We start from the raw sequence: 12,009 nt of genomic DNA on the forward strand, positions 1-12,009 counted from the left end.
GACGGAGAACTTCAGATATGACTGGTATCTGACGTTCGTAGAATCATAGACACTGTCATCGAAGACCCAGTTCGAAGACATAGTTAGTCAGATGAAGATGAAATAAATGACTCATTTTTCATGCCAAAACCAACTTATTCGTAGCAATGAGTCCAAAAGCCTTTTCAAAACTACTTATATTTAACTATTTTACAGTCGTATTTCATTACATCAAAATAATCTTATCATATTATTATAACTTTGAGCTACTATTACACAAGCGAAACCATCTTTTCTAACTGTATATTGGCTCATGCGTTACATCGAACCAATGCATACGATGTTATTTGTTCCTGCTTTTTGGTGCAAGCTCCAATCTCCACACAACACTCAGTGCGAATGATTCACCCAACACGTCCGAAAGATATCTTCAAAACAAAATGCGACACACACTCGGTGTTCCCTGTTGCACGTCACTATATGGTTTCTTTTTTTCTTCAGTGCCTTCACCCAATTACGGCAGTGTGACGAGGGATGGCCTCAGATCGACCACGTATACCTGTGCGCACGTTGGCCTGTTTGCTTCTCAGGTTTATAATTTTATGATTTCGCGTAATAATAGTAATGATTATAAAAAAGTGATTCCAGTCCTGCGGTGAGACTGGCAAGCGAAAGATGGGGAAACCCATAACCTGTCTACTCCGGCGCAGCACACAGCATCTTCGATGCACTGTGGGTTTGAGAATGGTCGATTGTGAAAAAACAAGAACGCTTCACCACAATCGGATGAACGAGCGCATCACTCCTTCTGCTCCTAGTTCCATGCCATTTTTTTTTTCTTCTGTTCAGCACAAGAAAAAGTCCCTTATTGTAGAAGCTGCCCTACCATTCGCTCCCGGCGAAGTAGGCAACAAGTATGACAGCATGTTTTATGACCATGCGAAATGTGAGCCGCAGCCCATAGTTAGACGGGGCCGCGAATGAAATATCATTTACTTTGCGCGCGCATTATTATCGTCTGCCGCGAGTGCCTTTTTTTGTTGCCCACCCCATCATTTTCCTCCGGGGCATCCCTTTCCGTTCCGAGTTTTCCCTGCCTCCCAGAGCTAAATGAGTTCCTGCCGTGGTGTGAAGTGCATCGAATGCACTCGGCCACAAGCTGAAGGAGAGGCACACGTTACAGGGGTCGTTTGGTTTTAATGCGCGCCATGCCGGCCGTTTCTCAAGGGGCCACACTAAAGGCAACCCATTTTTCCGTGAGATAGGAACAGTTTGTGGCGGGTGAGGTTTTTTTGTTGTTGTGTCGGTTGGAACCACGTGCGCACGCGGGATGGCAGTTATATCTTGGGATCTCTTTCTCGTTTTCTGGCTGTGTGTGTATGTCTGTGATCGTAGCGGTGTTGTTAAAATAAGCGTCAAAAACACAAAGCTTCAGATAGATACAGCTCCATAGGCTGAATCGCCGGAACATAACGCTCGAGCGGACGTAAAAGATCCGCTGCGATGCAGGCGGGTAAAGCAGAGCACGTAGCCGGACGACCAATATTAGCCATGCGTCATCGTCCAAACGTCGCCGTGTGTTCGACGTTGCGGAATGGAGTCTGATGGTTGCTACGGTTTTCCGCGTTGAGCTGCATCAGTAGGCACATCAGGGGTGAAATTACAGTGAGTGTAAAGTTTTGGCAACGTTTTGTTGGGTTTATTTTTTTATCTTTCCTAGAATAGATTGCATTTAAAAAAAAAAACAGAAAAATAAATCGATAAAATCGATCAGAAACACCACAAAAGTATAAACTGCTGTCAAAAATAGTTTAACGAAAAAAAAACTGAAAAATTCTAAACATATACCAAATAATCAGTATTTTTATACGAAACGATTGAATGCAGCATATGCCGTAATAATACAATACTGAATTTCTCAGAATGTCATCAATTACATCATCACAAACATACTAGTTTGGTCAAGATAACCGAAACAGTCATAAGTCATTACTGTCATTATCAGTAGAAATTTTTGAAGCGAAAATAATTTCCAGAAAGTTTGCTATGAAAACAAAAATGGCTCAATTAATCTTTTTGCTTAGCAGTGTTGCATAATAAAACGAGGCCAAATGAACGCAAAAAAAAAAAATCAAAAACCAAAACATGCACAAACAAATTCACAGCTCGTTGATGACTTTTTCAAGGGCAAACGCATCGGTTGGCAGGACCTGTGCATGGGGGGGATGATATGGTACAGATTTTGCTTCCACTGACCAAGGGAGAATGCAATGATGCTCGAAAATCAAAACAAACCCGTCGGCGATAACCGGGCGCGCGGCGCGAATTGCTCTGGCCGAACGTTTCATTTTGCAAAATAAAAGCGAAAAACAAAACAAAAACTCACCCAAAACCGTTGCAAACACTGCCAGTAGATGCGAGAGGGAAGCACAGAGGAGTAAGGAAAGCTAATTATATGATACTGTATAGCATGGCACAGCAAGCGGCCGTAACCGTAAAGAATGAAAATGAAACAATTTCCTATCACATTGCACCAGGTCAGCAAACGGTGCGAGCTTTATGTGCGGCTTGCGCATCACATTTCGCATCACACGCCCCCGGGAGACACTTGCGGATGGAAAAGAGTTCAAACCATTTCCCAGTGCCCATACACTGTTGCGAAGGGTTAAGGAAAGTATACGGTTATGGTGCTAGGGAGCAACACTCATTCACATCGTTGTGATAACCATCGTAAGGATTTTTTTCGTTGTCAAACGTGTTCTTCCCCTATCCATGGACACTTGCAAGAAAGATCCTCTTTCTTACGAGCTAGAAAGAAAGACATTATGTGCTAGTATATATTCCTGCAACTAGACGATAGCAAAGCAAGACAAATTTTCCCGACACAAAGATGCCGCCCTAAGCACAATGTGTCGGGATGAAACGCGCTCACCGGCGCTCAAGTGTCGTGAGAAATGTCGCATATTTTAATCAACCGTAACATCACGTACGTAGCAGCAAACTCACTTCCGATCCATACATTTATACGCTTTGCATCGTTGCCCCCAAGGGGTTTTGCTCGGGTCAGTAGCATCGGACAGTGTGCGCTGAAGATGCCGCCATCATAATGACGGTCGATGCGGTCATTGGACGGATTCAATTTAAATAATGTTCCGGATGGGTTCGGCAACATCTAGCAGTTCGTAATGGTTCACTTGTGACAAATGTGCTGACAAAGTGTGTTGTAGTAGGTTTTTTGAAGACGTATGGTCCAATGCATGCTGGTTGGTATGGAAATACCGGAATAGAATGCGATGTTATTGATGGCTGATATTACAAACCAAACCAAAAAATCGATTCGTATTTGGTAGATTTGTGATGTATTTTGGATGCACAAATCAGTAAGCAACGAACAACATGAAGCTACAGAAAAAAAGGTAGTATTAAATTAAGAGTATTTTTATTGTTATTTGACGCAACAACCGTAGTTGGATGGTCAAGATTTGCCTAAGCCACTTAAATAATTCACTACCGATGACAATGATTGGTTTGCTCATAGCAGAATGGTCAAATCCTACGTAAGGTAGAAATATTCAAACGTTCAAACGGCGTGGTTATAAATATTATTAGTTAATAATTTACTGTTGGGACTAATAAAGTCTACAAAAACGTATCTTATACAATATACCAAAGCCTTACAAAGTTTTATAACCGACAAGAGCACGAAAGTGCACTATAAAAAATGTGTTTTTAAATCGTATTTTAAGAAACTCTTCTCCAGGAAAAAGGCGCCTATGTTTTCAATGTTGGCATTAAAAACAAATTGAAAAAAATTGTCGATTTTTCGTGGGTTTATCTTCACCCGCATTAAAAAAAAACGTTAATTGCACTTTCCATAATACTATCTCATGAGTCAGCAGCAAAAATTTGACACCTCTATCAATCGAAATCTCCCGTGATGGCCGAAAAAGTGAAGAAACTTCGTTCAGGACCGTGCGTGATCATAGAACGGCACCCCGTAGCGTCTAAAACGGACTCCGCGCAGCAGTTCGTGGACGTTCCGGCATCTGCAACATCTTGGCACTATTAGACAATAATCAGAGCATCGAAAGAAGGCCCAGTTCCGAATCGCCGATGATCCTGAGCGACTTGAGAATCCAAAGGAAGATGAAAATGAAAATCGTTGAACAAATACATTGCTGCGTTTGCTTGAACGGAAGGTAAGAGCTGGGAAGTACCTACCCAGTGAAATAGTACCTGTGCAACATTAATAAACATATCAGGAAGTAGAAATCGCTTCCATTTCCGTCGCAGCGGCAAGCAATGACGGCAAAACTCAAAGCGATCATTTTAGGTGAATATCAGCGGAATTTCGATATGACACCTAAGTCCGCGAATCGGTCCAACAATCCCCCAGCTGCGTTCCATTTTCTGGACCAACATGATGCAAGAGCTTTATTCCAACAAACAACGAGATGTATGTGGACAACATAGCAAACTGTTGAAAAATTGTGTGGAGTTGACAGTTCGATGAGTTTGATAGATCAGTTTTTCTTCACAAAGCGGATATGGAGTAGTTCAGATAAGATAGAGACGATCGAACTAACGTAGACATAAGGTTATAGGTGCAAAATGTCAAGCTCTATGAACAAACTAGTTGAATTTGCTGGAACTCCCAATATCTGAAGTCAACAACAGGGCTGTAATAAAAGGCAAACATCACTGCCAGATTTTGTAAGAGTCTATGATTCTCCGACAACTTCAAGATATTTGTTTCAATATCATCTTGAGTCTTTCCAGGAGACTTACTGTAATAAAGACTCGCACATCAGGTGGTTCTATGACACAGTACCTTCCATACCTTCTTTATTAGTACCTTCTCCAATAAAAAGACATAAAGTTGGCCGAATTCCATACCGATTCCGCACACAGACACACACACAGGATGTCACAGATTCCATACCAAATGTATGCTACCGGATCAGCCCATCACAACTCCGCTACATCCAGCAGGACTGAAGAACCACTAACACACACATCGAAGACCATATAATAAATATTTCCATTCCACGATGGAATGTGTCGTAAAGACGATTTCAGCCAAGATCGGATGGATGGGTCGACCGTGGAAAAACGTGCACCACACTCCACGCCAACAATGCACAAAACAGCACCGCGCCGGATCGTTCTCTACGTGGGCCAAAAGGGGTAACTGGCAACAGCAACAGGAACGGTACAACAACAACAAAAAAAAGGTCAGTTCGGTTCGATTTTCTTCGCTTTTCCGCTCTCCGCACCCACACGATTCGGGCGGGCATAAAACTAAATGGAACGGAACAGATCGACGACCGAACGCGAACGCCAAAAAGCGGCAAGGTTTGCGAACGGTTGAGGTTGAACATCCTCTGCCGCTGCTGCTGCTGCTGCTGGTGGGAAGCGACCAGGAGATCCACAGTCCGTTATGCGGCGCTTGCGGATAAGTTGCAACTCTAGGGGGAGTTAAAAATTAAATCCGTACCATTAAAATCCAAGTCAACCTCGGCGGCCACGATATCGAGACCACGGCGGGCGGAACTGGGCGATCGAGCTGCGATAGTACTGCCGGCCGGCGGTTGCGGAAAAGGGACCCACCAACAAGGAAGCATCTCCAAGGGTTCCTTCCTCACGGTCTTCTGCAACACAATAAGAAGCACGTAGCATCGTTTCGGGGCCAACGCCGCCGCGATAAAGTATCGCACTCTAGGGAAGGGTTGCTGCTGCTACTTCTGCCTCAACACAGCCCGATGTCTAGGCTAGGAATTAGGTTCTTCTTGGATCTTCTAGCGCAAGATTGGCGCTGGAAGTTTGGGCGCGTTTGCGTTGCGCGCGCACACGGTCATTCTCGTTCCGGGTTTTGTGGCCAAGGCAAGCGCGGCAGTAGTAGTAGCAGCAGCAGCAGCACCACCAGAGCATGTACTTCTTACTTTGCACACATTTTTCTCCGCGTTTTTTTTGTCTTATCGCGCACGGCGCGGACGCAAAAGAGAGATGAGGCATCGTTGCAACAACCTGGAACCGTGGATGGCGGTATGCATGCAGAAACATACAGAAAACAGCCCTTCCTACTCGGTGGTGATGGTGATGGTTTTGTTGTGGCTGCAGGAGTACAAGCGATTGCCAGCGGAAGATTAATTGCGAATATATATTTCATTGCACCGGGGCCCGAGAGTCGGGCCCGGCGCGTTTATTGCACCCAAAGGGGGTGCACGCGGGTGGGTCGTAAAACTCGGTGAGACGAGAAAAGCCTGCTGGAGAGGTGAGCTTGACTAATTTTTATAATACTATTAGTTATTTCCATTATTTCTCATTGCCCGCGCCTTCCGTGCGCCTTCCTTTTACGTCACCTTGTCGTCGTGCCTTGTCGTCTCGTAGACAAGCAAACGGTTTTTTTGTTTTGCTATTATAAATTATCAAATTAACTAAACGAAAGAAGTTTTCTTATGAATTATTAAATCTTACGCAAGTCTGTGCAACACCCACCCAATGATCAGTAGTTTAGGGGACCCGGTTTAGCGGTTACAGTAAATCCGCTAACTAATGTGAGTCGCGGCAACCGCATCTAACCTCACATAAATCTTTCCACGGCACAGACAAAATAATAATAAAACCATGACAGGGAAGGATTGTGTCGCACGGACACACAAATCGAGATTAGACGCTGCACCAGCAACCAATTCCGACACCGCACGCATATGCCGTCCATCTGGTTGTGTATGATTTTATGTTGCTCTTCACCGTCGCCGGTGTTACTGTGCATAAATTCGATGCAACAAGAGACAGGGAGGAGCAGCGAATGGGCGCAGCAACGCAAGGTGTGTGGTGCATCCATTACATATGCATCGCTGTGTACCACTACTACTACTACTACCACCACTATTGCTTGCCAGAGTGATGCAGTGTTTTATTTTATGATGCCCTAGCTCGGGGACCCAATCCCATCTCTCGCTCAAGTGTCTTCGTGGGATAATGGTGCAACCAAGTTAAAGTAAGGAAAGAATGGTAGAAAAAAGATGCAGCAAAGATGAATACACTCCTTCCGTTGCAAGTGTCGCGAGTGGAACCACACAAACAAACACAACCTGAAGAGTGAAGAATGGAACGAACGAATAAATGGGCAAGTGGGAAGAGTGACCAATTTGAAGGTTTTCTCGCTTGGCGCCGCATTGAAATTTCTCGCGGTTGCACAGTGAAGAATGTACCAACGATATCGTAACGCAGCTGGAGTTGTGTGGTGTATATTTTTGTATTTTGAAGCTATTCTATCACGTGGAAATAATGGGTGTAAAAATGGAGAAATAATAAAATAAGGTTTAAAGTAATGTTTATTATTCAAAGATGAATAGATCATTGAAGGGTAAAAGGTAAAAGCGCGTATGTCGAAAAACAAAACACAATTAAAAGAATTTCAAACATTAATATTTTGAGATAAAAGATAAAAGGAGTAAAAAAATGGAAAAAAATAAAAGATACAAATAATCACCCCATCGTCCATAAAGCATTTGAACATTAGAAGAAAAGATAAGAAATGAAATACAGACATAAAATACATTAAAACAAATTAGACGCATGAAATAAAATAAAGCATAATAGTACAGTAAAACAATAAAACTCTCAAACATTGAGAACTATGTCGCAAAAATAATAAAACATATAATAGATTTCGAATAAAACATATTACAAAACATTCATAAACAAAATAGATAAACAAGAATCAGTCAAAGAAAATGAATAAGTATATCGCATGAAATTAACATTATTAAATCGGCATAAAATAAATAAAAACGTTTAAAAGAACAAATATATCAACAATAGACTATGAAATGTAAAATTTTAAGATTATATGCTTTGAAAACTGATTTTAATGCTCAAATGTTCCGTTAAAAAGCCTTTTTCTTCCATGAACTACTCCCACGACCTGTTCCCATCCTCTTGAGTGCACTTTACACGCTCAATCAATCCATTTTTCTAGTGCACCAATCCAATCCGACAAGCCCCAAAATGCACCTCGCTCTGCACCGGACGACGCGAGAGAGCAAGCGAATCGTACGCCGACCCGTAATGCAATTAGCTCAGAAGAATTTTGTGCCGATGTGCTGTCAAAAGTGATCGCTATTAACATTGCACACAAATCATGGCGCAGGACTGTGCTCATCAAAGCCAGCCAAACTCCCACGGGACAACAGCGGGATCGACATCCGGGCGATCCGCTCTGACAGTATCGCCTCCAGGGTGATACGGACGAACACCATCGTACCCAACACATTGCTCCTCTCCAGCCGAGTTAATGCTTCTGCACCGGCAATCCGTGCGGAGTTTACGTTTCGTTTCATTTTACGTTGCAGAAGCACACAACTCGCGTGTGTCTGTAAACGTGTGCTGTTTTACGTTCTTTTCTTTTCTGTAAAACTCTTCTGTAATCCGGTTGGAGCAGCAGCGCCAGCAAAGAACTGTAACGTACGACGGCATACTTGTTACCTCTTCAGCTGTTCTACTGTAACTCAGCTTCTTCTTTTTGTCTTAGCCGTTTTTTAAAGGGGGAGTCTCTAAACGGCATAAGCGTTACCTTCGGCTCCACGAACAAGGTACGGAAGGCCGGCGCTGTCGAGTAGCCCGAGCACCAGCGCGACCGGTGCAGCTTCCTAGAGACCGGGGCTACAAAGACGACAAATAGCAATTGTGAGCGCAGCGGCGCAAGATCGCCCCAGCAGCGGACAGCGATCAGCGTACGCCACCCCGATATAAGACACCATCACCACCTGGAGACGAACCGACCGGCAGCGGCTTGGAATATGTTAAATATTATTTACTCTTGCCATCCGTCCTCCCCGTTTTTTTTTTGCTGCTTTTGCTCGGTATAATGGTGCCTTGGTAATATGCCGCGGCCAAAACGCAAGTAAGCGCAGGGAAAGATTATTATCGTTCAACCGGCGTGGAGCGAGTGGTTTGTTGTTTTTTTTTTGTTGCTTTCGTTCCTTCGTTGTTGTGGTCATATCGTTTTTGTTACCTTGCTTCATGTCGGTTCCTTCATCGTGGAGCACCTCCCCCCCCCCCCCCCCGTTTCGATGGTTGCGGGGTTTATTTTTCATCTCATCTTGGCTCGCCCTTGTTTAGTGCGCGCGCGCGCGCCAGAGTATGCGTTTATTTCCAGCAAGGCCTGGCGCAAAACATAGTAGAAACCGTGCACAGATCCAGTACGGTTTTAGCAAAAAGTTCCCGATTGCTAGGTAAATGCAACTTTTCGCTATGGTGATGCATTGGAACGGGAAAGAGTGGCTAAACAACAGACCCTGCCCAAGAACAAATCTGAACAAATAGATTCTGAACATTTTAAGTTATAAATATTTATTGATTACTAATTACACACCTTGAAGTCAATTCAAGTCGTGTCACGCAAGACAAATGCAAGTAAGAAACAAATAATTTAATCTAAAACTAAATAACATGTCATTGCTGAATTAATACTATGCCATTAACATGTGAATTCATCGGACAAATAAAACAAGAAATACACATGCTCATATATTTAAAAAAAAAAAAAACAAAGAGTATGCAATGAAGGCATCATCAATGTGTGTAATATTGAGATAAATAGTAAAGTAATCGACACAATGAAACAAAACACCTTAAACAACAGCTATCAATCAAGTACGCCGCTAAGAGAAGAAGGAGTAATGTATCAGAGGAATCAAAACATGATGATGTTATCATAACGATTCTTCTCTGTAATTAACACTTTTGTTAGTTTAACTCCTCATAAATGCACTAAAAGGATCAAATTCATGTAAGGAAAAATCATACAAAATAAAGGTTTACAACTGTATTGAGTTCGGCATAGTGACAACTCCAAGTAATGTAAGTACCTTTGGATAGTTTCGTTGTTTTATGCACTCACTAAAACGATCTCCAACTGGTTTGCCTGCCAGGGGTAGAATTGTTTACGAGTTGTTTAAACCACCGACCGGCACCACTTGGTAACAATTTTCAAAAACACCATCACGTACAACGCACCTTCACATCCCACTTCGCGTACGATTTAACACAATTCACGCACAACACACGGGGTGTGTTTAAGTCTTGTACACAGATTATATGGAATACGTGAAACCATTGGAGATCGTACTCGAGAGAACTCGCCAAAAACCCGACCAACGCACCAGAGCGCAACCCGAAAACATCCGGCACGGAACAATACCGGACGGCGACTGAACGCTCCAGCGAAAGCTTTCCCGACCGCGATGCAAGTAAAAGATGACGGCGCGCGCGCGGTCGCTTTCAAAGCTCGGCACACGCACACACGAGGTGAAACCGCCGAACGAACGCCCTTTTTGTTGTCGGAAAGCACGAATGCACACCAATACACAAACGATTGAACCGCAGTTGGCTGGACACCTTTAGGACTAGGGGCCGGTTGGGGTGTGAGCGGATTCGTACGCGGCAATGGTGCTCCGGTACGAAGGGACTGCTTATGGGAGCGATTAAGTTTAAAAATAAGTCGCCACGATAAGGCTGAAAACGCTGAACCGCATGATTTCGGGGTTTGAATTGCGCACGGTAGACAGAGCTGTTGTATCATCGAAGTGAAATTGTTTAAAATGATTAAAATTGATTTTAGAACATAAAGGTAACATTGAAATTATGAATAAAGATACGAAGTAAAAAAAAAAACAAAATTTCTGAAATGGAATATAGAAAAAATATAACATATTTAACTGAAATTAAAACAAAAACATGTACATATACTAAACTGAAGAACGAAAGAAAATGCAAGAGAATGTACTAAATATAAACAACTAAAAAAACACAAAAAGAGAGAAAAATGAAGCTAAAACGTGAAACAACACGCAAAATAATAAATAAAATAAAATAATACATAATAATAAACTATTTGAGAGTGATTGATTGAATATCTTAATTTGGCTTTTGTTTTTCTAGTGAGCTCTTTATTTTACATTGAACATTACCATTAAACAGATATTTCCTATGGTTCATAGAAAATAATATAAAATTAGCTGAAACATATGAAATTGATACAGGGGTTCCCAGGCGTTCTCATAGCTGTGGGACACCTCATTGACCCTTTCTTGTGTGACATGAACTTATGTCATGAACGTAATGGGAATAGGAGTCTATAGCACCCGTGTTGCGCAAATCTCAAAGGAATTTACATAAGGCCTGTCAAAAAAGAGTCCAATTACCATCATATGAATTTCCCTTCCAATAGGAAAGAATCAAGGAAGTGTCCCACAACTATGTCCCTGGAAAACCCTGTAAAACAACAACGCAACTAAGTTCTTAACATTTTAACGAGCTGACTATACTCATTGCGAATAAACATGCAACAAATCATTCAACATTTGTGAAAGCTCCCTACGAATGATTCACTTTACCAAACAAAAAAGGTTTACAAGCTTTTCATTGATCCAAAAAAAGCAAACCGAAAAGGACACATTCCTACTTCCCTCGAGTGCGCGCTTTTGCTTAATGAGCCACACCAGACACTTGCCACTGTTTTAACGAACAGACGGACCGTAAGAGGACGTACAATTTACATAGCAAATGTTGTCTCTACACTCCAAAAACCAAGATGAACCTCCATCAAGGAAGATCGCAACAAACGGTGGAAATCCCCCCTTGGCTTCAAGTGTGCTACAGTGTGCTAGAGAGAGCCTAGAGAACTGCCATCGAAAAATGCCATCGAAAATGATGCTTCAACATCTAAACCGAAACAACCGCACAGGCACAAAAAAAAAAGAAACCGGTCGTTCTTGACCTTAGCAATAATGAGGAATTGGTTTTGTTTTTTCATAAGAGATGTGGGAGTTCTGTGTGCCTTACCAAAAAAAGGTTTCCAAAAGACATTTTTAAGCGATGAAAATGAACTTAGCCAAAGCCATCAAGCTACGTATCTCCACCATAACATATTGAACCAAATCAATCAGATCAGGCAAATGATGCAAAATAAGGCAAATTACACCTTCAATCGTGAATGAGGTGATAATTTTTACGTTTGCC

The 12,009-nt window shown here is 42.4% G+C and overlaps 1 protein-coding gene across 3 annotated transcripts in view; it reads right to left on the reverse strand.

Moving 5' to 3' along the window:
* The window catches only part of LOC120957209 (protein N-terminal asparagine amidohydrolase), a 37,321-nt gene that overhangs the window by 23,133 nt on the left and 2,179 nt on the right, over nucleotides 1–12,009 (reverse strand). The window contains exon 1 of one of the 3 annotated variants that reach the window (XM_049608629.1): nucleotides 9,858–10,210. The exons of the other annotated variants lie outside the window; for them this stretch is intronic. The gene's annotated coding sequence lies outside the window, so the exon portion shown is untranslated. Of the gene's footprint in view, nucleotides 1–9,857; nucleotides 10,211–12,009 lie in introns of those variants that run through there. 3 annotated transcript variants of the gene reach the window in all.

The sequence above is a fragment of the Anopheles coluzzii genome, chromosome 3 (genome assembly GCF_943734685.1).
Source record: "Anopheles coluzzii chromosome 3, AcolN3, whole genome shotgun sequence".
NCBI classification, from domain to species: domain Eukaryota; kingdom Metazoa; phylum Arthropoda; class Insecta; order Diptera; family Culicidae; genus Anopheles; species Anopheles coluzzii.